At 41.3% G+C, this 27,991-nt stretch overlaps 1 protein-coding gene and 1 long non-coding RNA gene across 5 annotated transcripts in view; one reads left to right on the top strand and one right to left on the bottom strand.

Annotated features, from left to right (window-relative positions):
* The window catches only part of LOC122564373 (E3 ubiquitin-protein ligase RNF144B-like), an 85,659-nt gene that overhangs the window by 13,729 nt on the left and 43,939 nt on the right, over positions 1-27,991 (top strand). The window contains exon 1 of one of the 4 annotated variants that reach the window (XM_087978616.1): positions 25,728-25,863. The exons of 2 other annotated variants lie outside the window; for them this stretch is intronic. The gene's annotated coding sequence lies outside the window, so the exon portion shown is untranslated. Of the gene's footprint in view, positions 1-25,727; positions 25,864-25,982; positions 26,024-27,991 lie in introns of those variants that run through there. One more of the 4 variants, XM_087978618.1, reaches the window with a different exon arrangement.
* LOC148141146 (uncharacterized) lies at positions 15,507-17,380 on the bottom strand. Its single transcript, XR_015752890.1, has 3 exons — positions 16,964-17,380; positions 16,150-16,251; positions 15,507-15,612 (listed from the first exon to the last, which is right to left on the bottom strand). It is a non-coding gene; the product is annotated as an uncharacterized LOC148141146 (long non-coding RNA).

The following is a 27,991-nucleotide window of genomic DNA, read 5'->3' as shown; positions in this document are numbered from 1 at the left end:
TGTTGAATTGGCTTTTATTAATGAGTTTTTATAGTGGTCTGTATTTGATTTCTGCCTGGTTGCTAAGGTCTTTACATGGTGGACACTAGGTGAATTGGCATGGAGAGAGTAAGGGTAAAGGCTTGATGGAGATATGATTTGGTGCTAAATTGACGTGGGACTATAAAGAAATGGACCATGGGATGGCATGAAAGTTATTAGGAGTCATGAGAGATAGAGGATTATGAAGGGTGTATGAGCTGGATGGCCCATAAGCAGCGTGTAAGGGAATTGAGGGCTTGAGATCTTTGTGTTTTTTTTAAATTGTAACTGCGATAAAGTCTGAGTTCCGAGGGATGCCTTTTAAGCAGTCAACCTCAAAACTGGGGCTCTTTTCCCTGGAGCTTCAGAGGCTGAGGGGTGACCTTTATAGAGGTTTATAAAATCATGTAGGGCACAGATAAGATAATTAGACAAGATCTTATCCCTGAATTGGGGGAGTGCAGAACTAGAGGGCATAGGTTTAGGGTGAGAGGGGAAAGATATAAAAGGGACCTCGGGGCAACTTTTTCATGCAAAGGGTGGTGTGTTGTGCTATGCCAGTGGACACAGGCTTCCAGTCACAAAAAAAACCCTTGCTTCCTGCTGTTAAGCAAATTTTGAATCCAAGTTGTGAAGTTGCCTTGGATCCCCATAGGCTGATAGCTTTTTAAGCAGGCTGCCTTTCAATAACTTATCAAAAACCTTACTGAAGTCCATGTCATCAATATTTCTGCACCACCCCCATCTACATACCAAGTTATCTTTTTTGAAAATTCAATCAAATTTGTTGACATGATCTTACAAAACTATGGCTTTTGAATTCTCTGCCAAGTGAAACAAGTTTCTCCTGTCTACTCTATCTCTACCCCTAGCAATTTTGTATATCTCTATCATGTTGCCCCTCAGCCTTTCTGTTCCAAGGAAAACAACACCAATCTTTGGGAGTACGGTGGCTCAGTGGTTTGCACTGCTGCCTCACAGCGCCAGGGACCCGGATTCAATTCCCAGCTCAGGCAACTGTCTGTGTGGAGTTTGCACATTCTCCCCGTGTCTGCTTGGGTTTCCTCCTGGGTGCTCTGGTTTTCTCCCACAGTCCAAAGATGTGCAGGTCAGGTGAATTGGCCTGCTAAATTGCCCATACTGTTAGGTGGATTAGTCGTGGGTAATTTGTAGGGGAATGAGTGGGTTGCTCTTCGGAGGATTGGTGTGGACTTGTTGGGCTGAAGGGCCAGTTTCCACACTGTAAAGAATCTATTCATCTCTCCAATCTCTCCTTGCAGCTACTGTTCTCCAGCCCAGGCAACATTCTAGTAAATCTCTGCCCTCTCTCCAAGGCAATTGCGTCCTTTCTGTAGTGTGGTGACCGGAACTGCATACAATATTGCAGCTGTGGCCTCATCACCGTCTTGTACAGTTTCATCATTGTATCCCTATTTTTGTATTCTGTACCTCTGCCAATGAAGGAAAGCATTCCATTTGCTGCCTTTATTACCTTATCTATACCTACTGCTGTCTTTGGGAGCTGTGCACTTGCATGCTGAGATCTCTCACTTCATCTATCCCTCTCAGTATATTCCTGTTTATTGTGAATTCCCTTTAACTGTTTGACTTCCCTCGATGCATTACCTTACACATATCAGAACTGAGCTCCACTTATCGCTCACCTGCCCACTCCACCAACCCATCATCTTGGAGCTTACACCTGTTCTCTACATTACCCACTACATGGCTAATTCTTGTCATCTACAAATTTCCTAACTGTCCAACATGTTCAGTCCAAATTGTTAATATATAAACAACAATGGGGATTCCAACACCGAGCCCTGTGGAAAATCATTTGAATCAGCTTTCCATTTACAAGGGCAGTCATCGACCATGACTCGTTGTTTCCTGTTACTAAGCCAACTTTGGTCCAAATTTGATCGTTATCTTGTATTCCATGGGCTTTTACTTTTTTTGACTGGTCTGCCATGTGTGACCTTGTCAAATGCCTTACTAAAATCCATGTAGACAACATGCCCTGCACTACACTCATTGATCCTCCTTGTCACTTCCTCAAATTTATAGAGTCATAGAGATACGCCGGCACGGTGGCACAGTGGTTAGCACTGCTGCCTCACAGCGCCTGAGACCCGTGTTCAATTCCCGCCTCAGGCGACTGAGTGTGTGGAGTTTGCATGTTCTCCCCGTGTCTGCGTAGGTTTCCTCCGGGTGCTCCGGTTTCCTCCCACAGTCCAAAGATGTGCAGATCAAGTGAATTGGCCATGCGAAATTACTCGTAGTGTTAGGTAAGGGGTAAATGTAGGGCTATGGGTGGGTTGCGCTTCAGCGGGTCGGTGTGGACTTGTTGGGCCGAAGGGCCTGTTTCCACGCTGTAATGTAATCTCATCTAAAAGATACATAGCATTAGAAACAGATCCTTCGGTCCAACTCATCCAGGCCGACCTGATATCCTAACCTAATCTAGTCCTATTTGCAGCACTTGGCACATACCCCTCTAAACCCTTCCTATTCATATACTCATCCAGATGCCTTTTAAATGTTGTAATTGTACCAGCCTCCTGCAGTTCCTCTGGCAGCTCATTCCATTCATGTACCACCCTCTGCATGAAAAAGTTGCCCTTTAGGTCTCTTTTATATCTTTCCCCTCTCACCTGAACCTATGCCCTCCAGTTTTAGACTCCCCCACACTTGTCTGTTTATCCTATCCATGCCCATCATGATTGTATAAACCTCTATAAGGTCACCCCTCAGCCTCTGGCGCTCCAGGGAAACAGCCCCAGCCTGTTCAGCCTCTCCTTATAGCTCAAATCCTCCAACTCTGGCAACATCCTTGTAAATCTTTTCTGAACTCTTTCAAGTTTCACAACATATTCCCTTTAGGAAGATCAGAATTGTTTGCAATATTCCAAAAATGGCCTAATCAATGTCGTGTACAGCTGCAACACTACTTCCCAACTTGTATACTCAATGGACTGACCAATAAAGGAATGCATACCAAACGCCTTCACTATCCTATCTATCTGTGACTACTTTCAAGAAGCTATGAACCTGCACTCCAAGGTCTCTTTGTTCAGCAACATTCTCTGGGACCTTACCATTAAGTGTATAAGTCCTGGTCTGATTTGCTTTCCCAAAATGCAGCATCTCACATTTATCTAAATTAAACTCCATCTAAATTAAACTCCATCTATCACTCCTCAGCCCATTAGCCCATCTGATTTAAGATCCCGTTGTAACCTGCAGTAATAAGGCATGACCTTCCCTTAATAAAGCTATGCTGGCTATCCCTGACTAGTCCATGCTTTTCTAAGTGACAGTTTATCTGATTTCCCGTGATTGATTCTAACAATTTACTCACATTTTCTTTGTATCCTTTTTAAACAACAGAACCATATTTGCGTTCCTCCAATCCTCTGGCTCCTTGCCTAAATCTAGTGAAAATTGGATAATAATCCTCAGAGCATCTGCTATTTCCTCTCTGACCTCCTTCAGCATCTGAGGAAACAATCCACTTCCAAGAATTCCAACTCCTCTAACACTTCCTTTCCTGATTATTTTTGTCCAGTATTTCACACTGCACCTCTCTGTTTACTATATCATATCATCCCGTCCCGTTGTGAATATGGGGATGAAAAATTCATTTGAAATCTTCCCATATCCACTGCATTTCCATACAAGTTCCCTTCTTCATCTCTGATAGGTCCCACTTTCCTTGAAAACACTTTTGCTCTTTACATACTAGTGAAACACCTTTTGATTTTCCTTTATCTTGCTTGCTAATATTTTTTTCATGCCCTGTCTTTGATTTCCTTTATTTCTTTTTAAGTTGATTTTTTTGTGACTATCACAAGCTTTCTTTTTTATTAATCTTCCCTGTATATTTTTCTAGAAGCCATTAGAGTCTAGATTTGGAAGTACCTTCTTATTTTTGGAGAGAACATGACAGTTTTGTGTCCTAAGGTTCTCATGTTTTAGTGCCTCCCAGAGGTTTACCATTAATTTATCCTTTGGTTGGGGTGAACTGGACAAGATTGCTAAATCACTTCAGTTTTGTAAAATTTCTCTTTACCCAGTCTAAAACATTTTATTCCTGATTTAGCTCTTATTTTCCATAATTATACTAAATCTAACCAAATTGTATCACGATTCTCAATTTGGTCGTCCACTATCACTTCACCCACTTGCCCATCTTCATTTCCCAAAACTAAATCCAGAATTGCATCTCCTGTCTTTGGGCTTGTCACATATTGTTTAAAAAAAAAATTCCAAGACACGGGAGATGAACTTTTCACCCTTTGTTTGAAACCCAGTTGATATTGGGATAGTTAAAGTCTCCTCTTATTTCTGTAGGCAGAGATTTACTTACATATGTGATCTTCTATCTCCCTTTTCCTATTTGGGGGTCTGTAGTATACTACTAGTAGTGTGACTGCATCTTTTTTATTCCTACGTTCAACCCATAAAACCTCATTTGTTAACTCATTTAGTATATCATCTGTTTTCACAACTGTAATTGATTTTTTTTAACCAATAATGCTAATCCCTTCCTGTTTTGTCACTCACTCTACCCTGCCTGAAATTTCTGCATGTTATAAGCTGCCAGTTTTTTCCTCCTTTAACCAATTTTTGTTATAGTAAAGACGTCGTGCTGTCTGTGTATATTTGTGCCCTCAGTTCATCTGCCTTGTTTGTAACACCAGTTGCATTGTACTATAAACAGCGCAACCCTGGATGTTTTTTAATCCTTTTTATTTTAATCTTACACTGGATTTAGGGAGAAATGTTTTACCATTGGGGCATCATTAATCAGGAGAGACAGTTTCAACACAATGGGCATGAGGCCTAGTGGGGATTTGAATTACTGCCTGAAAGGTTGGTGGAGGTGGGAACTTTTGAGACATTTTAAGAACTACTTAAAATGTTTCAAGACATTTTAAGTAGTTCTTAAAGCTACAAAGCTACTGCCTAAGTGCTGGAAAATGAGATTGGAATAGATCGATGTGCTCACAATTAAAGGGTTTCTTTCCATGCTGTAAAAATTCTAGGACCCTATCAATGTCAGAACAATGCTAATCCTGCTAATAATGCTAATGCTAAACGATTTACTCTGCAGTTATTTATAACCTTCTAAATCGGGTTAAAACACAGAGAGAGGTCATCTGACCCTTCTGCCCGTGTTGACACTTTGTTGAGTAACACCAGAATAAATCCAAAGCGAAAGTGAGGACTGCAGATGCTGGAGATCAGAGTCAAGATTAAAGCGGTGTTGGAAAAGCACAGCAGGTCAGGTAGCATCCCAGGAGCAGGAAAATCGATATTTTGGGCAGGAGCCCTTCATCTGCACCACTCTAACCAGAATTAATCCAACCCCAGCCCACATACTTGTGGCTGTATTCCCATCACTGTGTAGTATTCTTAGCTTCAAATGTTCATCCACATTCCTCTTTTATTCTATTATTGACAACATGGGAACATAAACAGCCATTTTCTGGTGACAAGTCTCAATGCCAACAACGTTGTGATCTCAAAAATTGAATATTTTAAAGCAACCCTTTGCCAAATAACTACAAGTGTAGTTACGTTACTAAGAGAAGTAGTTGCCAATGAAGTTGTTTAAAAGAGGTCCCTGTGAGTTGTTTTTTTACTTAATGACTGCGGCTTAAAACCAAGTGCCTTAAGATGTGATTTGCATGAACCTATAAAATGGATACAGCATGTCACGATGAAAGGATTATTGCAAGCTGGCAAACAACATTTTTGAAAGGTTGTGGTAAAGGCAACATCACTAATGGTCTCGCCTTAACAGGATTTTCAAAGGTAAAAGAAAAGAAGATTCATGTTTATAGACTTTTTAAATCAAGCTATTAAAGCACACCTTTAGGGATGGTGAGTCTTGGACACATGTATTCTGATCCAGACGTAGGGTCACTCCCACTCCACCACTCACAAGGGATGAGTCCTTATTGATTTAGATTTGTATACATATTATCTTTCATAATGCCTCAAAACTATTTGCAGCCAATTAAGTATTTCAAATTTTTTTGTCAGTTTTGTAATGTAGGTTGCACAGTAAAGTCTCACAGACAGCAAAGTGGTCCTTGCATGCTAATATTGGCCTGGACACTGAAGAGACTACGACGGGACTTTTCACACCTGCCTTGGAAAGCACATCTGGGGGTCTTTGATTAATTCCTCATTCTAAAAGCAGCATCTTTTGCAAAATAAGTAAATGTGAGATGTGTGTAATGCACTGTCTGAAAGTGTGATGGAGACAGGTTCAAATGGGCATTAGATACGTATTTAATGTATCTAAATAAGTTGATACGTTAAGGGTATGGGGGGTGGGGCGGGGGGGGGGGGGGGGGGGAGGAGAGGAGAGGAGAATAATTTTAAACTAATTAAACCGATTGAAGGTGATACAAACACTGTGGCCTGGATAGCCATCTTCTGCAGGTCTTTGATTTTGCAGTACTCTTTATTATGCACTGGAGAGTTAACTCAAATTTTGTGTCCAAGTGTCTACAGCTTTCTGATTCAGCTCAGTAATGAAATGAGTTTCCTCTGAAAAAATTTGCATTAGTTTTAAACTTGGCTACTTCTACAAGAGATTATCAGCACTGAGCAGTCTTTGAAAATTTGACAATTGCAAACAATGACTACCTAAATTGAGAATTACTTGACTTTTTCATTAAACAACAAAAGTATTAAATCACAGGTATTGCTGCAATGTATCACTTGTGCAACAACCAGCTTAGCAAAATATCTCCAGGCATTTCATATTAAGAGTTGGGTGGAGCAGGTGTAGGAACGGAGGTGGCACAGTACAGTGCTGAGAATTGTGTTTTGTTTCAAATAAACCACAAGGATCGGTGCTGGGTCTACTACGTTTGTTCATTTATATAAATGATTTGGATGTGAGCATAAGAGGTACAGTTAGTAAGTTTGCAGGTGACACCAAAATTGGAGCTGTATTTGATAGCGAAGAAGGTTACCTCAGATTACAACAGGATCTTGATCAGGTGGGCCAATGGGCTGAGGGGTCGCAGATGGAGTTTCGTTTAGATAAATGCGAGGTGATGGATTTTGGAAAAGCAAATCAGATCAGGACTTAATGTAGTGTCTTAGGGAGTGTTGCTGAACAAAGAGATCTTGGAGTGCAGGTTCATAGCTCCTTGAAAGTGGACTCACAGGTAGATAGAATAGTGAAGGAGGTGTTTGGTATGCTTTCCTTTATTGGTCAGAGTATTGAGTACAGGAGTTGGGAGGTCATGTTGCGGCTGTACAGGACATTGGTTAGGCCATTATTGGAATATTGCGTGCAATTCTGGTCTCCTTTCTATTGGAAGGATGTTGGGAAACCTGAAAGGGTTCAGAAAAGATTTACAAGGATGTTGCCAGGGTTGGAGGATTTGAGCTACAGGGAGAGGCTGAAAAGGCTAGGGCTGTTTTCCCTGGAGCGTCGAAGGCTGAGGGGTGACCTTATAGAGGTTTAAAAAATCATGAGGGACATGGATAGGATGAATAGACAAGGTTTTTCCCTGTGGTGGGGGAGTCTAGAAGTAGAGGGCATAGGTTTAGGATGAGAGGGGAAGATATAAAAGGGACCTAAGAGGCAATGTTTTCATTCAGAGGGTGGTACATCTATGGAATAAGCTGCCAGAGGATGTGGTGGAGGTAAGTATAATTGCAAAATTTAAAAGGCATCTGGATGGGTATATGAACAGGAAGGGTTTGGAGGGATATCGGCCGGGTGCTGACAGGTGGGACTAGATTGGGATATCTGGTCAGCATGGACAGGTTGGACCGAAGGGTCTGTTTCCATGCTGTACATCTCTATGATTCTAAAGGGGAGAAATGTAACAAGATGAAGGGATTTGGACAGGAATTTGTAAAGTATGTGACAACATGATTGAATGCTTGATCACTTCTGAACTTGAGGAATTGAAAATCATCAAACAGATTAGATTACAGTAAGAGATATTGTAAGAGATGACTGTAATGAGTGGGGCATGGATCTGTAAGTTGCAATATTAGTGAGGGGTGAGGTGACTCAAACATACTTGAAATGTAAGAAATTTAGAGCTAATGTGCTGAACCTGCCCATTTCTGGTATATTATAACTTGCCTATCATTCTTTACTTCGCCGGTAAACTCCGGCAAAGTTCTCTTCTACCCTCTCTACCCAATGCTGATCAGACAGGCTCCAATATCAGAGTGCTCTTGGATGGATTTGATGATGCAGACAAAGATATTGAAATGCAGTGAAGAATGGAATTTCACTGCAGGAGTTCCTCCAGGATAATGTCCTAGGCCCAACTATCTTGGTTGACAACCTTCCCTCTATCATAAAGATAGAAGTTTGAATGTTTGCTAATGTCTGCAGTGTTTCATGCTAGTCTTGCTGCCTCAAATACTGAAGTCCCGTACTGTGTGCATTACATCACCCTGCCTGGACAACACCAAGTCCTGGGCTGAAAAATGGCAGGTAACGTTTGCCCCCACACATGCCAGAGAAGGGTATCTGCAGTAAGAGGGAATCTCTGCATGATACTCAATATAATAATCATTGCTGAATCTCCCACCATCAACACCTTCATTGTGACCATTGATTGGAAAGTTGACTGGACCAACATTATATACAGCGGCTACAAGAGCTGCTAAGACCAGCTGGGTCTTCAGAAGTAAGTCTCCTCTTAACTTCCCAGAGCAGGTCTGCTTCCTAAAATCACAAGTCACGAGTGTGATGGAATTCCCTGCAGTAGTCTGGAAGAGTGCAGAAGCAATAATATTCAAAGCTTCATTCACCTTCCAGGACAAAACTCTGTCTTTATTAACACAATATCCACCACTGATACACAGGCAGCAATCTGTGGAATCTACAAGATTCACTGTAGAAACTCACGAATCCTCCATTGACTGAACCGTCTAAATGTGTGACCTTTAACCACTAGAAGCACAGGAGACTTTTGGGAACGCCACCACATGCTGTCCTGACTGGGTACAATTTTGCCATTTCTTCACAGTCTCTAAGTTAAAACCCTGTAATTCTCTTCCACTGTGGGTATACCTACCGTCCATGAATTTTAGCAGTTCAAGAAGTTGACTCACTATCATCTTTCAAAGGCATTGGGGATGAACAGCCAGTGCTGGCTTTGTAAGTGGTTGTTTGCATCCCCTGAATTAATTAAACAAGTTGGAATCAGTAATGGTTATTGGAGCAGGATTAGATTAGATTCCTTACAGTGTGAAAACAGGCCCTTCAGCCCAACAAGTCCACACCGACTGTCCAAAGAGTAACCCACCCAGGCCCATTTCCCTCTGACTAATGCACCTAACACTATGGGCAATTTAGCATGGCCAATCCACCTGACCTGCACATCTTTTGGACTGTGGGAGGAAACCGGAGCAAACCCACGTAGACAGAGGGAGAGTGTGCAAACTCCACACAGATAGTTGCTCGAGGCTGGAATCAAACTGGGGTCCCTGGTGCTGCAAGGCAGCAGTGCTAACCAATGAGTCACTGTGCTGGCCCGAGAACTAAAGAAATGTGAAACACAAAATTAAATTTGGAAAAGGGTTCTTGGTGACAGCTGTTTTGTTGCATCTGTAACCATTCATCACACAATCCTTGCTAACATTCTCTTCCTTCTACTTGAAAGCACATGGTTAAATCCATTCAAGTAAATCCATGATGAGGGTTATTAAAAGGTTTTTTATTGCTGCTCAGTAGGTCAAATGAACCGTTATACCTTTCATCAGAGTTGACAGCTGCTACCTTTTTAAATCCGCTCAGTGGGAATAGAGGTTACATTTCAAACCAAAATGGAATCAATCCCGATGTTCCAGTCAACATCGGGCCATTTCGTTTATGATGTGAAGCAAAAGAAATCCGTCTTTCAGATGAAATGTTTATCCCTGAACTCTGGTCTCTCCAGGTGACATTTAAATCCTCTGGCTTTATTTTGAAGAAGAGCAGGGGAGATTGTACTGGAGTCCATGCCATTATTTACCCCTCAAACATTACTAAATCAGATTATCTGGCTATTTCTTGCGTATGATACCTTACCATGTGCAAGTTAGCTGAGTTAAAAATCACACAACACCCGGTTTTAGTCCAACAGGTTTATTTGGAAGCACTAGCTTTCGGAGCGCTGCTCCTTCATCAGGTGGTTGTGGAGAATAAAGATGTTTTCTTTCATTAACTGCACTGATCAATCGTACGGAGGCAGGTTTGAAGCAGAGGGTCACGGACACCTTTGAGTTGTGCTGCAGGTTTTTGATCCAAGGACACTGCTGAGTAAAATTACTGCAGAAGGGGTGAGACCGACAATAGCTACCAGTCCAGTACTGGTGGATGGTTAATTATCTGCAATTAATTGCCCCCTTGGGGGCAAATTTGGTGCTACTGCTGGATCCTGGGCCCATCCATCAGTGGTGAAGGCAAAGCTGTCAGCTGACTGGGGCTGGTCTTCTGATGACAAAACAGGGAAACGATCAGGCTGTCTTCCATTTCCTCCCCCAACCCATTCCCAGAGCTATGGTTGCCAGAATTACACAACTGTAGCAATAGGCCATTGTATGTTTCTTTTTGTGTTCAGAAGTATTTGGGCAATCAATCCATCTTGAAGCAACCTCTACGTCCTCGCGTGGGGCTGCCAAATGGCCAGCCTATTGGCTCTCCTCCCTTCCTTTAACTAAATAGGGCTCCTGGAGGCAGCCAATTAATAGGCCTGGGAATTGGCCTCCTCTAAAACGATTGGACAGGTGGGTTGAACTTGGAAACTGGACCCAGAAATCGTTCCTTCCCAGATGTAAGTAAATTTCCATCCCAAATGGACCGTCTCACTTTCATTGTAGTGTCACATACAAACACTGGCCATGGCAGAACTAAATCTTCAAGCCACTACTAACTATAGGGAGAGGCTGAATAGGTTGAGGCTATTTTCCCTGGAGCGTTGGAGGCTGAGGGGTGATCTTAGAGGTTTATAAATCATGAGGGGCATGGATAGAGTGAATAGCCAAGGTCTTTTCCCAAGATAGGAGAGCCTAAAACTGAAGGGCATAGATATAAGGTGAGGGGGGGAAAGATTTAAAAGGAACCTAAGGGGCAACCTTTTCACGTGTGTATGGAATGAGCTGGCAGAGGAAGGGGTGGAGGCTGGTGTAATTACAGTCATTAAAAGGCATCTGGATGAGTATATGAATGAGAAGGATTTAGAGGGATCTGGGCCAAATACTGGCAAATGGGACTAGATTTATTTAGGATATCTGGTTGGCATGGACGATTTGGACCAAAGAGTCTGTAATATGACTGCAGGAGTGCTATGTGTGTTATTTTGATTTAAGTCCGATATCTAAGTTTTGTCCTTTACTTCACTAAAAAAACGGGTTCAAAATAGGCATGGCATTGGGATCTTAGGTAGATTCCAATAACCAAAATTTGATGTTTGAATTCCAGGGTTACCAAACATAAGCAGCAACAGCCTAGAATTAAGGATGTTTTAATACCTTTTGATTGGATAGGTATTTAAATGAGGAGAATGGATTTTTCAATATAATTTGCACACACACAGCTGTTGTGGTGTAGTGGTAGTGTCTATGTCTTTGAGCCAGGAGTCTGTGTTCAAATTCTACCGACTCCAAAGGTGTGTCATAACCTGTCTGAACAGGTTGATTTTTAAAAGTATCTATAATTGGCAAATAAACATTTGCACTGCTGGATATGTCAACAAGAAAGGTGGCATGACTGATATTTAACTGTCAGTCAGATTCCAACTATCATCATTTTAATATAGTAATCAAATAGTTTACCTCAATGTGACTTGAAAAATGGGATTTATTATTTGATTTCAAAATTCTGAATCAATAAATACTACTTGCAATGCTAAACCTCTTAGCTCAAGAGGGTAAAACCTGATTCGTTCAGAGAATATGTTCAAGACTTTGATCATCTGGTACACGCCAATCTAAAAAAAAAATTAATTTATTAGCTTTCAAACATGAGCAGTTACTCATGGTCTGGTCTCCATCTTGACAATATAAATACCCCTTCTCTCTTTATTTTTTGTCTTTTTATTTGTCTCTCACTTTTCCCCCCCCCCTCTCTTTCTCTCTATTCCTTCCTTTTTTCGTCCCCTCTTTTTTTTTCTCACTCTTCTCTCCACCCCACCCCTTTCACACAACCTGCATGCAAGCAGAAAACTCTCTATGTAAATATTAGAGCAACTCCCTCCAACTTATTATTCTGGCTGCTGATCCAGTTCGTAGTCACCAAACCTAAAAAAAAGACCAATGTGCTTTTCTGCTGTACTCTTAGTAATGTTCCAGCTTTCTCTGCTGTTAACCATTTCATGATTGCAATGCCTTTTGTGCTAAGATAATATCTTTTAAGATCTTCTCATTTGTGTGTTAATTATACCAAAATTTGATGAACAGATTGGTTCCAGAAATTCAGACGTGTCTTTATCACGCACAAATTTGTTTCCTCACAACTGTAAAACAAAACTGACCTTGCTTCCTAAGCGTTTGCTTTGGTATACCTGTAATCTTTACTTTGCATTGCCACATACACACCCACATTTCTTGTCACATTTTCACAATATTTCCAGTCACTATTTATTTGAAGTTGGGCAGAACTTAATCGACACAGCAGGGAGCCAAGGAACATAGTGCCGACTCCACATTTTAGGGCATTTGCTGGAAGCGCATTGAGATCAAATTCTTCTCAGATACTTGCTTGTCTGCCATTGGGCTTTCCAACTGCTGTGAATAGAATTTCATCCTGAAAAGCCTGATGTGATGGCATGTACTGCTTTAGAGAGGTTCTGATTAACCAGAGGCTGGCAGCTCCCCAGTACCCACCATGATGATCACCGCGGTGTGGCCAATGTCACAGATTGATAGAGTCCCAGGTTTCAGGTTAGTGGGACAGGTTGACTAGGGACAGACAGGGAGGCCCCAGCAAAGGGAGCAGAGCGGTTGGTTGTTTTACTCTCTGTTGTCCAGGGGTTTTGAGAGAAAATGTGAAAGTATTTTCTTAGGGGTCTTATAGCAGGGAAGAGAGATTGAGACCTGGGCATGGACAGCCTTTGCTTGTGAAGTTCAGGGGAGCACCTCTGCTCCTGACCTCAAACAAAAATAGATTTAGAGTGTAGTGCTGGAAAAGCACAACAGGTCAGGCAGCATCCGAGGAGCAGGAAAATCAAAGTTTCGGGCAAAAGCCCTTCATCAGGAACAAAAATAGGTCATTTGTTTATTTAAGGTCCTCTTTGCCCTTCATCTGGCTGCTGACCTGCATTACTTGCTATGATCCCAGCTGATGGTAATACTGGACCAGCCAGGTTGCAGAATGATACCCAGCTTGATAGATCATATGGTTAATTATTGCACTTGGTTACCATGATGCTTAGTCACTGAAAGATATTCAGACGAGGCTACAGATATTCTTTAACAACTGACATATGTTTATTACACACAGGGCCGGGGGAGGTGGGGGAAATTGTGCAACTGTTGAATTAGAAATTGCTTAATACAAATAGCAAAACAAAGTTTTACCCGGTTTCTGAACGCTATCCTTTTACAGATACTCATTTCTAGAGAAATATCATTCCTTTCTCAACTCTTTAAATATTACTTAACTGATTCTTCACAATTTTTTTTCTTGGACTGTGGAAGCAGTTTTCCGATACCTTTCTGAGTAAGCTGGTATGAACCTGTCACAATTTTGATGATCTAAACTTTCTCCATTCTAACAATTTGAAGACTTCTGAGCAAGCTCTGTTCAATTTAGCAACTCTACGAACTAACAATACTTTTTGGCTTTGATGACCTTTCGGTCTTTTTTTCCCCTACATTTAGCAACATAAATGTGCCAGCATTAAGTTTATAGGTGTCCTGCCAGGCGCTTCCTGATATCACATGCCTTCTTGGATTTGATGTATTTGACTTTTTTTCTGTTTTTCTAAAAAAAAATCACTACTGTCACAAAAAGCGAGTGGGGAAAAAGTGAGGACTGCAGATACTGGAGAGTGAGACATGAAACGTTTGGCACTGTAAAAGTACCATCGAAAAGTACCATGAATCCATCGAATTCAGCACCGCCTTCCTAACCTGCAATCTTCTTCCTGACCTCTCCGCCCCCACCCCAGTCTGACCTATCACCCTCACCTTGACCTCTTTCCACCTATCACATTTCCTACGCCCCTCCCCCAAGTCCCTCCTCCCTACCTTTTATCATAGCCTGCTGGACAAACTTTCCTCATTCCTGCAGAAGGGCTTATGCCCGAAAAGTCGATTCTCCTGTTCCCTGGATGCTGCCTGACCTGCTGCGCTTTTCCAGCAACACATTTTCAGCACTGTAAAAGTACAGCAGGTCAGGCAGCATCTGAGGAGCAGGAGAGTCGAGGTTTCAGCCATGAGCCCTTCAGCAGGAATATGGTGGGAGGAGGGGGCAGAGAGATCTGTAGGGGAGTTGGGGTGGGGGGAAGGTGGCTGGGAAGGCGATAGGTGGATAGTAGTGATAGGTTGGTCGGTGGGTAGGGTGAAGTGGATAAGGTGGGAAGGAAGATGGACAAGTCAATAGGGTGGTGCCAAGTTGGAGAGTTGGATCTGGGATGAGGTGGGGGGTGATGGGAGATTTGGAAACTGGTGAAGTCGATGTTGATGCCATGTGGTTGAAAAGTCCAGAGATGGATGATGAGGCGTTCTTCCTCCAATTGTCAGGTGGCTTTGATTTGACAGTGGAGGAGGCCCAGGGCTCCACCACCAAAAATATATTTTCCTCCCCACCCTTATACGCATTCCAGAGAGACTATTACCTCTGTGACTTCCTCGTTAGGTCCACGACTCCACCCTCCACACCCGACACCTTCCCTTACTGCTGCAGGAGATATAAAACCTGCATCCTCACCTCCGTCCAAGGCCCCAAAGGATTTTTTTCGCATCCAGCAGATATTTTCACGCGCACCCAAACCGGGGAGATAGGACGCCAACTCGTGGAGCTTTTCAGGGAACATGTCTGGGACACACGCACCAAACCACCCCACCACCTTGTGGCCGACAATTCCCCTTCCCACTTCCCCAAGGAGATGCAAATCCTGGGCCTCCTCCACTGCCAATCAAAGTCACCCGACGCCTGGAGGAAGGACACCTCATCTTCAGTCTTCGGACCCTTCAACCATACGGGATCAATGTTGATTTCACCAGTTTCCAAATATCCCCACCTGCAACCCCATCTCAGATCCAACCCTCCAACTTGTCACCACTCTCTTAACTTGTCCCACTTGTCCACCTTCCTTCCTATCTATCCGCTCCACCCTCCCAGCGACCTATCAATAGTATCCCCCAGCTGCATCCACGTTTGCCTTCCTAACTACTCCCCCCCCCCCGCCTCCCCAGATCCACCCCACTCCCCTATTTATCTGTCACCCCCCTTACCTCTCCACATTCCTGATGACGAGCTTATGTCCAAAACGTTGAGTCTCCTGCTCCTCAAATGCTGTCTGACCTGCTGTGCTTTTCCAGCGCGAAACTTTGCGTCTCTTTTTCCAGCATCTGCAGTCCTCACTTTCTTCCACTCGCTTATAGAGTCTGTAAAGGGATTTGGTTAGGCTATGTGTTATTTGCATATTATTTTCCTATGTTTCTGTCATTAGCAAATTTAGGAATGATGTAACAGCTCACTTGCCAAGATGGAAATGGATTTGCTCCACTTGAATTGTTTGCTTACCCTGTTCCTTCTGTGCAGAGCTAGAGCTAAAATTCTCTCCCAGCTAATTTCCAGATGCTGCAATAAAATTATGAGACTTTTCTCTTCCAGCATGCAACTTTTCAATGTGTTTAAATCCTCAGCAAACTTCTCCACCATGTAAATGTAGCTTTAATTCTTGCCCTTCCTACTAGTTGTTTACACCCTCACTCAAATATGGTGAGTTTGAAAAATGTCGTTTTCCAATTGTACAATAGCGTAAGTCTTAACTATTTGAGTGTATGTTGAGAAATCGTGCTTGCACAGTCCACAATTCTTTGTTCATTATTTTGAGAATCCTAAGCTGCACGCTTGTGACTTCCTGACTTGAATTTTGATGGGTGAGGCTGTGGCATGGATTCAGCTTCACAAATATTTACCTGTACAGGAGTGCCCTCCAGTGACAGGATGCATCCTCAGAACCCCAGAGCTTTTGGAGAGGGCCAACTATTCGTTTACTTGCATTTTTCAGTGGTTATAATCTGTAAATCAAACCATATTTATAGGCACTTAGGACATTGAACCAATTATGAAAGAAATTAAAATTGAGCTAAAAATGTTCTTCTCATTTTAAGACTCAATTCACTTCAGAGAATTTTCAAGAAATGTTGTAATATTTTATATTTGGATAAGTTATGGCACTTCTGTGGCAGGTGGGACTTGAATCCAGGCTGGCCTCAAGGCAGGGACACTAAACTGTCCACAAGGGCCCACCTTTTATTGTTTGAAAGAGCAGCATGTAGCTGTTTGAAAGAGAAATATTACTGCTGGGGAGTAGGGAGGCTAACTGGAGAATAGATTTGTCTTGTGAAGCTCATGGTGACAAATTACTAAAGTGGATTTGAAGCATCATTTTAAAATAATGGAATTTGGCTTAGGCATGCGATTTTCTCCTGATTTTCCTCTTTGGTCAGATAGAGCAGCTTTGATGCTTAAAAGAGCACTATTACAGGTAGTTCTCCTATAACGTGGTAGTTGTGTTCCCGTGCGACATAGTGTTATAGAAAATCGCCCAATATAAATAATGGAGGCTATGGGAAAAACCGGGTTAGGGGCGAACCACCAAAAATCAAAACGAAAACACTAGTTAGCCTAACACAAACAATAGCACAGCCTAAGTAAATCTTTAAAGCATATATTTTAATGAAATAATATGTAAATTTAACACTAAAATCGCTGACTAGAGCACTGTACCTTTTCATGAAGGTCTTCCTCAGAAAGTGCATGAGCTGACTGACCACATGATGCCACGCGGAAGTCCAGTACTCCTCAAGATTCTCACCCAGTTTGGAATGCAGTTCCTTCTAAATATAGACTACGATTCCCAGTTTCAAGCTAAGTTTCAAAGCTTGCAGAGCTGATTGCTTTACTGTTTTAGCTGAACACACTGAATTTGCATTTTGCACGCAGAGGATCCTGAGACTGGGATTTGCTCTTCAGCTAGTGCCCATGATAGAATTGCACAACAGGTGATCGCTGTATCAAAGAAAGGTCCACAATTCACCGATCGCGTTTAACAAATGTGCGTTATAGGAGAACTACTTGTACTGGGTTTTGAATTCCATATCTGCAGGGGTGGAAAATTGGTACAGTGGATTAGCCATAGATCAGAAAAGCAAATCAAATGGGTACATAAATCCATTGTCGTCTACATGGAATTTCTCTGCTTTAATTTTTTAAATCTACACAGTAGCATTAGGATTATTTTCATGGCAGGCCTCCAAACACTACCTTAGTTGCCCTTCTTAATATTTAAAGCCAAGCAATAAGAGTTAGTGAGCACATCGCTCTGGCAGAATCATAACCAAACCTAACCTTTTTCTCATCTGCCCTTCATGTACATGAGTCTTCGAACAGGATGTACTAAAGAGTAAATTTAACTCGACAGAAAGGTGGGTCGGTGGGTGGTTGTGTATTAATAATTGCATGGTCTATTATGCCCAATTAGGGTTAGTATACATATGTGGCTCTAGAAAATAAATTGAAGGAATTCATGTTTAACGTCACATGCATACTATTTGTATATTGAGATACTGATCTTGAGAATCTAAGGTTGTGGATGTCTGCACATGCACTGTCTCTAAGGTTGCTTGCTCCATGTCTCTACAGAAGGCTGTTCAATCTTAATATACTGCAACACTCTTATGGATGGTAGGTTATCAAAACACCTTTGGATGGTAGGTTATCAAATTCAGCACGCTCGTGTTGCATTTAAGATACCTCACTTCACATGCTCATTCTAGACTGGTGTCTTTCTGTCTGAGTCATGTCATCAGTTAATTTAATCATGATTTATATCAATCTCGTTATACTATGTTCCCCCACAGTTTTTTTTCTACTTGATATTCATTATTCCAGTAGTTTACTGCTATTTAATTCAATTTTGCAATCATTAGCATCATTAATACCGTTATTGCTGCTATCAACGTGATCACCATCTCCCTTTACCCACTCAGAATCTGAATCGTACAGTTCAGGGAAATTAGACTAGATGACCTGAGCAAAGTTTCTTCAGTTCAACAGTAAGGTGCTGGTGTTGTACCTCTCTGTCCACTATGTGATGCATTAAAGACAAGACTGTCCCACTTCTTGTCATAATCATACTCAATATCACGTCTTAGGTCGAGCTAAATCAATATCTTTTTGATCCTCCTGAGCATCCCTTCGGATGTTCTGATAATATAAGATCTCATTTGATTGGTTTTTCTGATGAGCGTAGCTTTTGACTTCCTGCTTCTTCAGCAGACTTTCAGTTTCCGGCTTAAATGTCAGTAGTTTTTGGTCTGTGCCTGAAATTATAGCACTTCTTGCTTTTTGCAGAGGCGTTTCTCTTGTTGTTTTACCTTCTTGTGGTCATTAGAGTCTATGTTTGGCTCGATATAGCTTTGGTTTTGTGTTCTGAAACTGGTACACCAGTTTTTTAACCTCCGCCCTATTAACACTAGCAAGTATCCATAATTCTTGTGGTGCTCTGTAAATGGATTGAATTCTCAAGTGTCAGTGAATTCACCAAGCTTGACTGTTGGCTCTATTTTTCCATATGACTGAGGATGGGATGAGAACTTGTCATCTGATTGGATTCTGGTCTCCCTAGTGAAATCCTGAAATCCTCTTTCACAAAGGGAGGTCCATTGTTTGATACAAAATCTATCAGGAAACCAAATCTCATAAAAATCCATTTCCATTCTTCTATCCATGAGTCAGCCATGTTTGAATGAAATGTTGCCACTTCAATCTATCTTAATCATCAGCTACAGGTCATTCTGCGATAACATGATAGTTGCATTCCTCTGCCACCCTGCGTTATAGAAAACCACTATAGAAAATCACGCTGTACAAGATCGCGATAGAAAATTGCCATACCCGTTAAGTAGAAAGTTTGCATTATCCAAACAGCTTACGCAATTCGTCAACTGCATTATAGCCAATTGGCTATAACAAAGTGCATGTTCTACCAGAACAACATGTATTTCAGTGCTAAAGGTACTTGCATGTGAATAAGATGTACTTTTCATTATCCTGGAATATTGGAGATAGGGCAGACTAACAAGATTGGCCAAATGGCCTCCTTCTGCACTATAAACAATTGTGTCAGCATTTTAACTTGGTGCTAATCCTTTGCTCACAATTCTGCATATTGGTTGATTATTTAAATAGAAACAATGCTGTCTTGAACGTTTAAGTGAGCCTGCATCCAATACTTTGCCAGGCAGTTGATATCTTAAAAAGCTTTTTCACACTGAGTACTTCTCACCTTGCTCAAGCCTCTTTGTCAAAGCACGTTAAAACCATAGCTGCTGGTTCTTGATTTGGTTTAAGGGTGGAACTAATCTCTCTCCACTTTTGCCAGACCATCATGATTTTGAAAACTGTTTAAAGATCCTCTTAACCTTGTGTTCTCTGAGGAAAACAGTCCCAACTACCCAATCTTTTCTCATATAACTGAAGTATCGCACCCCAGAACCATTATTGTAAAACTTTTCTGCCTTCAATCACAGCCATCCTATGTTGTGGTGATCAGAACTGTACACAATACACTAGCCGAGTTCTAACCAATGTAATATTGACCATCCTTGAGGCATTACGAGACAACCACTCTGCGTGAAGGACTGAAATAACGTACAAACCAAATTTGGTAGGGTGGAAATTTCCATTTCTTGACGTTACAAAGATCAGTTTGGTATTTTATGCCTACCTATATACTTTGTCATTTTTCCAGATGACTAATGGATTTATTGACCAATTGTACAGTTGGGGAGAATACAACTCCAGACCTTTGTACCATATTTCATTCAGTAACATAACTGCAGAACTACATATAGAAATAATTGCTGGCCATCTCCTCTCAAATAAAACTTTGTTTAGAATCAATTACAAAGGTTATTGTAATCTCACGTTACTGAGATATATCCAATTACTGGAGGGCATACCTGTATAAGTAAATATTTGCTAACCATGTTCCTGCCAGAGCCTCACCCATTGAAAATTGTTAGGAGGCCACGGGGATTTAATTCCAGGTTGCATTTTTTTTTGCGCCTTTCCTTTTACGAATATGTTTTGTTATCTTTAGCTAGTTAGGTGAAATATGTTAATATACTTGAGGTTTTTTTTCTAGTTTTCTATTGCTGTTGTTGCTCCCCTTGCACTGATTGGAGAATTGAAAGTTTCAAAAGGATAGAACGTAAGTAACAAAGGAAAAACACATTGAAGTAACTGAAGAAACAAATATCAAAAGAACATAGGCAAATTAATTGTATTTGCAGATGAGATCATACAGCATGTTTTCCTATTATTCTCAGGTGTAAGACATTTGAAATTGTGCAAAGGTGCAACAGAAAAGGGACAAAACTGGCATTGTGGCCAACTCCTACCTCACTGACCTAACTTCCCTCTCCCAATAACCCTGTCACTGGACACTCCACCACCACCTCCTGTAAATGATGCTGGGCCTGCAGGGGCTGGGATCCAGATGCCTCTGTTTGTGCTGCCTACAGGGACAACCTGCTGAAGATTGGTGATTGACCCTAAGGACAAATTTGGCCCTGATTGTGGCCAGTTGAAGCTCCATCTCCCACGAATTTGCTTATTGGCTGAAGCTTTTGGTAAATTACATCTTTCAGTCTTATTTTCCAATTGCTAAGCTTTGTAGTGCCACAATGGCAGTCCTGCAGCATTATTATCCATAATGTCTTAGATGGTGAAGGGTATTCACCTTGCTTATGGAAGTCCTTCTGGGAGCCCTGCTATAAATACATAATGACTCTGACCTAGGACATTTAACCTAGGAATGGCTGGTGGACTGATGGTTCCATCCTGACCCTGAAGTGATGCATTTAGAAGTACACCCAACCTCAAGCAGTAGCTTGATTGGAAATGGACTGATAGCGAATGAATAGTAAATAACATCCTGTGAACCATAGGTAGAAAACTCAAACATGAAAATTCTGAACAAAATATTGAGAAAAGCTAGTGGCAAGTGAATCCTTCAACTGATGATCAGAGAAGAGATTGCATTGCAACACACCCTTTCATTGTGAAACTTGATTGGTTTGGTGGTTAACTCCTCTAATTTCGATAAATTTGCTGCTCTGCATTCCAACTTTGTCAACGCTATACAAGTGTCTGTAGGCAAATTCCTTAAGCGGAACAGAAACCACAAAAGGTTAATTGACGTTAAATACTGAGTGCATCCAAGGAGCAGGAGAATCGACGTTTCGGGCATAAGCCCTTCTTCAGGAATTATGCCCAAAACATCGATTCTCCTGTTCCTTGGATGCTGCCTGACCTGCTGCGCTTTTCCAGCAACACATTTTTCAGCTCTGATCTCTAGCATCTGCAGTCCTCACTTTCTCCTAGTTAAATACTGAGTGTAAAATTAATTGTCATGATCCTCATTTCAAAGCAACATACTGCAGATGCTTGAAAGTTGTGAAACAAACAACACAACGATGGAGAAACTCAGCAGATCTGGCATAAGCTGTGAAGAGGAAAACAGAGTTAACTTTAAAGTTCAGTGACCCTACTTCAGAAACTACTCTGAAGAAGAGTCATACCAGACTTGATGTTATTTCTGTCGCTCTCTCCAAAGATGTTGCCATAGTTGCTGAGTTTCTCCAGCACTCTGTGTATGTTTTAAATCTTCACCGACCAAGAGATGGTAAGGGAGCATGTAGAGCTTTTAAAAAGTTATAATGTTTTTCAATTTTTTTCCTCTCCTGAATGAATGCATCATTAATTCTTTGGGAACAATTCTCCGCCATGATTCTTTAGTTGTGTTGGTTAGTGAGTAAGCTTTATAATTATGATAGAGAGGGAAGTGAAATGACTGGTGATTCTGATTCTTCTGTGACATAATAAAGAACTCTTGCTGTTTCTTCTCTTTTGAAGATAATTATAGTGTCAAGACTATTTACTTCCAGCATTGCAACATTAGTAATCTCTCCTACATCAATATAGGTGCTGCTGCTGAATTGTCTGTAAACTTGAACTGATCGAACATTCTCTTGCCTGTATACTAATTCTCATCAAATCCCTTTCAATTATCAGCCTTGGGCTCCTTGACCTATATTGACTGGGCTTGCCTTGCATCGATTTTAAATTCTTATCTTTAAAAGTTCCTTCACGACTTGGCCCTCCCTCCCTGTAACCAACTACAGTCATAGAGTCCTGGAGATGTACTCCTTGGAAACAGACCCTTCGGTCCAACCTGTCCATGCCGATCAGATATCCCAACCCAATCTAGTCCCACCTGTCAGCACCTAGCCCATTTCCCACCAAAACCTTCCTATTTATATACCCATCCAAATGCCTCTTAAATGTTGCAATTGTACCAGCCTCCACCACTTCCTTTGGCAAATCATTCCATACACGTACCACCCTCTAAGTGAAAACGTTGCCCCTTAGGTTGCTTTTATATCTTTTCCCTCTCACCCTAAACCTATGTCCTCTAGTTCTGGACTCCCCCACCCCAGGGAAAAGACTTTGTCTATTTATCCTATCCATGTCCCTCAAGATTTTATAAACCTCTATAAGGTCACCCCTCAGCCTCCGAAGCTCCTGGGAAAACAGCCCCAGCCTATTCAGACTCTCCCTATAGCTCAAATCCTCCAACCCTGGCAGCATCCTTGTAAATCTTTTCTGAACCCTTTCAAGTTTCACAACATATTCCCTTTAGGAAGGAGACCAGAATTGCATGCAATGTTCCAACAGTGGCCTAACCAATGTCCTGTACAGCCGCAACATGACTTCCCAACTCCTGTACTCAATACTCTGACTAATAAAAGAAATCATATCAAACACCACCTTCACTATCCTATCTAACTGTGACTCCACTTTCAAGGAGCTATGAACCTGCACTCCAAAGTCTCTTTGTTCAACAACACTCCCTAGGACCTTACCATTAAGTGTATAACTCCTTCTAAGATTTGCTTTCCCAAAATGCAGCACCTCACATTTATCTAAATTAAACTCCATCTGCCACTTCTCAGCCCATTGGCCCATCTGATCAAGATCCTGTTATAATCTGAGATAAACTTCTTTGCTGTCCAGTACACCTCCAATTTTGGTGTCATCTGCAAACTTACTAACTCTACCGCTTATGCTCACATCCAAATCATTTATATAAATGATGAAAAGTAGTGGACACAGCACCGATCCTTGTGGCACTCCACTGGTCTCAAGCCTCCAGTCTGAAAAACAACCCTCCACTGCCACCCTGTGTCTTCTACCTTTGAGCCAGTTCTGTATTCAACCTTCCAAGATTTCTGTGCTCCTCCAAGTCTGTGTTCTTGCATAAACCAAGATTTTTATCAATTGCAACATCAGCAATTTTGCCTATCGCTACTTAGACTCTAAACTTTAGAATTCTCTCTTTAAGCACACTCCATCCCTCCACTACTTTCTCCATTTTTAAGACATCATTTCAAACCGAGGTCTTATGACAAATGTTTGGTTGCCTGTTATACAATTTTCCTATGTGTCTCAATGTTCACTTTTGTTTAACATTCCACATGTTTGAGAGGGATGTTATATTGTTGCAGCTGTATAAATGAAACTTGTTATTCATTACTGCCTACCTGAGATCTGCCAGCTCTAGTCAGAGTTTAATTTGAAACTCATGAAGTCTGTGTGGATCATTTGTACATACTGTATAGTATATTTGATCATGGAAGTCCACTTCACTAAACGACAAATCATATCATTCAATGTTTTTGTTTAACCAGAAGTTTTGGGTTACAGTACTTCAAACAAAATATGGGTCTTTTATTACATGGTTTCTATGGTCAATAACCTTGGAGAAGAACATAGACTGAAGAACAAAGGAAATATCTTCATTGTTTAAACTGAATCTTTAAAGTACATACACTCGGTGGTGGTGGTGATGGAGGCAGGGTAATGGAATGTGAGCAAGTGAGATCTGGAATTGCACATTAGAATGAATGAGCAATTGGTCAAAATGTAGTACTGTTACATTGCCCTTCTCCCTCTAAATAGCAATGCATGTTAGAGCATCATCCTTTCACTACTGGGACTCAAGTTTGATTAGTGATTGTAAGGCTTATGTAAATAAGTTTGGAGACCATCTGAGCTAGCTGTCAACTGAATATATGCTCAATAGAAAATTTATGCAATGTACACACTAACACTAAGCTAAGGGAACACAGCAGTCACTTGGCCAGGAGGGGGTGACATGAGCACCCTGTGGCAGGCAGAGATGGATTCATTGAAGTTGACTGGAATTTGTTCTCACTGTACTACAGAGAAACAAGGTGTTTGGTGAGTCTCTTGTACACATTTAAGGTCTTTTTACAGTATGCATAATGGTGGTACAATTAACCAAATATAATGAAGTGAACGTAAATGAATAATTAAAAGTCACTCGCTAAGGATGGTAGTTGAGATGATGTTATAGTACGTAGGAGCTCCTGTATACTGTTGTGATTGATGGCAAGCACTTCTGCAGTGACTGTTTCAAGCAGTTTTTCAAGCTGAGCAACTTTGGCTCAGAGTTTGAACTGGAGGCTGAACCATAAACACTGCCACGCATCAGATACAGGGAAGGTTACTTGGATTCTTTTGTATGAGGAAGTAGTCATTTTATTTGGGATAAGTACTTCTGAACTGGAGGCAGGTTGGGGGGGGTGCCCAGAGTACAGCATTGTCAGTTTTTAAGGTTCTTCAGCCTGTTTGGGGGACTACAAATGAATGAGCAGCCCAGAGGGTGGTACGTGTATGGAATGAGCTGCCAGAGGAAGTGGTGGAGGCTGGTACTATTACAGCATTTAAGAGGCATTTGGATGGGAATATGAATAGGATGGGTTTGGAGGGATATGGGCCGGGTGCTGACAGGTGGGACTAGATTGGGTTGGGGTATCTGGTCGGCATGGACAGGTTGGACTGAAGAGTCTATTTCCGTGCTGTACATCTCTATAACTCTATGACTGTGGCACCATGATACAAGAAGCCATTCAAGTGAGGAAAGTAGCAAGGAGTATAGTATTCATAGGAGAAAGTGAGGACTGCAGATGCTGGAGATCAGAGCTGAAAATGTGTTGCTGGAAAAGCGCAGCAGGTCAGGCAGCATCCAAGGAACAGGAGAATCGACAGTTCGGGCATAAACCCGAAGAAGCCTTCCTGAAGAAGGGCTTATGCCCGAAACGTCGATTCTCCTGTTCCTTGGATGCTGCCTGACCTGCTGCGCATTTCCAGCAACACATTTTCAGTATAGTATTCATAGTAGATAATATAGTGAAGGAGACTTAATTCTGTTTTCTGTAACAAAGAGTGAGAGATCAGGTAGCTGTGTTTCCTGCCCAGTGTCAGAGTTTGGAATATTTTGATCAGGGCTGGAAAGGAATGTGTAGTGAGAGGTGAAGGGTGGTCAACGTTGGAGCTAACGACCTAGGGAGAACCAGGAAGTAGATTCTGTACAGAGGGGATATGAAGAACCAGGGATGAAATTTAAAAAGCGGAAACTCAAAGGTTATATAATAACTTGAGTTGCATGCAAGCTGACATTTTAGTTCATAATGTCTCGAACATTGTGGGAGAAGTGGATTCCTGATCGTGGGCCATTGAAGGCAGTATGAAGAGAGGTGGGTGCTATACTGTTGAGATGATCTATACCTGAAACGTGCTAGGATAAATTTTTTTTGTGAATCGCATAACTCTGGATGTGGAAAGGATTTTAATCTAAGTAGTGGTCGCAAGGGATCAATTGTGGAAAGATCTAATAAATCAAGGAGTCGAGTCAAGGTAAGAAAGAAAGAAAAATAGCTATATGGGAAAGAAGGGTCAGCAGAATGGGGCAGTGAGGATGGGGGGACAAAACTGAAAAATACATCAATAGTTAGGGCAATGTTACAAAGATAGCTAAAGGACAAAGCTTAAGGCTCCTGTCTGTACATTGCATATGTAATAGAGTAAAGTGAATGAATTGGTAGTTCACGTTGATGTAAATAAATACAATGTGATAGCCATTATGGAGACATAGCTACAGGGGGTAACGGGTCGGGTCCTGAATATTGAAGGGTATATGACATTCAAGAAAAATAGAAAGCTAGATAAACTTTGAGCACTGTTAACTCGAGAATGGCATTTGTGCAAAAGTTGGAGATTAGCTTGATTCAGGAGATCAGAATATAGAATTTGATATTGGGCGGAGATCAGCAATACTAGGTTAAAGAATCATTGTGGGACTGGTCTAAAGGCTTTAACAGTAGCCATAATGGAGGACAAAGCACACAAGAAGAAACATTGGATACTTGTGATAAAGGGCAGTAAGTAACATCGGTGACTTTAAGTTACATATAAACTTGACAGTTGTAGCTGAGATGAAGATTTCATAGAATGTTTTAGTTTCTTAGAGGAGCATGTTTTGGAACTCACCAGGGAGCAAGTTATATTAGATTTGATATTGTGCAATGTGACAGGATTAAGTAATAGCCTCCAAGTCAAGGCATCTGTAGGTATCAATGGCTACAATCAGTTTGGAAGGGAGATTCAGGATTACTACTTTAAACATAAGTAAGAGAAACCAAAGGGCCATGAAACTGAGCTGGCTTAAATGGACTGGTATATAGGGTATTGCTAGATCAATAGAGATATAGTGGTAGACCTAATAAGGAAGCGTTTTAGTATAAGTTCTTTTCGACAGGTAGAAAGAAAATCAAAAGAAAAGAAAATCTAAATTCTAATTATCATCGTGGTCAATTAAAGATGTTAGGTAAATAATTTAATTTGAGGAAAAGACAGACAACTGCACAAAGGTGAGTGCATATCAAATGATTTGTCAGAACATAAAGAACAGCAGTAAATGATTAATTCCTTCCTCCTGATTAATCTTTTAGAGTGGAAGCAAGCTAGAAATATAAAATTGGGAAAGCAAGAATTTCTACAGGTATTTTAAAAATAAAAGGAGTAAGCAATTCGAGCATTAGGTATCTAAAGAGTGAGAATGGGGTGTTGGTATTGGATAGTAAGAAAATGAATGAAATAATAAACAAATATTTTGCTTCCGTTTTCACTGTGGAGATTAAAAAATGTTCCTGACAGAGCTGTAATTTCGGGTGTGGAATTGGGAGGGGGGGGATCTTGGTGAAATTACAATCATGAGGAATGTGGTGGAAAATTGTCAGGTTCAAATGAACTTCTTAGGCTCTTACAACAGGTTGGTAAGGAGGTAGTAGATGTGTTGGTGTTAATTTTCCAACATTCTCTTGATTCAGTTCTGTCAGACTGGCATATGTAAGCACGCTATTCAAGAAGGAAGAGAGGCAGAAATGGAAACTCTAGGCCAGTAAGCTTGACATTTGACACAGGAAGATGTTTAAATCAATTGTTTAAGGGGTTTATGGCTGGGCACTTAGAAACATTCAAGGTAATCGGGGAAGTCAGCTGGGCTTACCGAGATAGTGAAAAGTATTGTTTTGCGTGCTACCCAGCCAAATCATGGAGATGGTGAGTACTGCAGATACTGGAAAGTCAGGACTGATGAAAGGCTCTGACCTGAAATGTCGACTCCCCTGTTTGTCAGATGCTGCTTGACCTGCTGTGCTTTTTCCAGCTCCCCACTTCTTCACTCCAGACAAATCATATCTAATATAAGTGCATTAGAGTATTAGAACAGAATGCAGAATGTAGTGTTACAGTTACAGAGAGCGTGTGGGGAAAGATCAACTCCACTATATGACGGGATGATTCATAAGTCTGATAAAAATGGAG

The sequence above is a fragment of the Chiloscyllium plagiosum genome, unplaced genomic scaffold (genome assembly GCF_037043375.1).
Source record: "Chiloscyllium plagiosum isolate Xiang-an unplaced genomic scaffold, Cpla_swu_hap1 HiC_scaffold_34, whole genome shotgun sequence".
Classification (NCBI taxonomy): domain Eukaryota; kingdom Metazoa; phylum Chordata; class Chondrichthyes; order Orectolobiformes; family Hemiscylliidae; genus Chiloscyllium; species Chiloscyllium plagiosum.
Note: the sequence above shows the minus strand (reverse complement) of the source record. Positions and strands in the feature narration are given on the sequence as shown.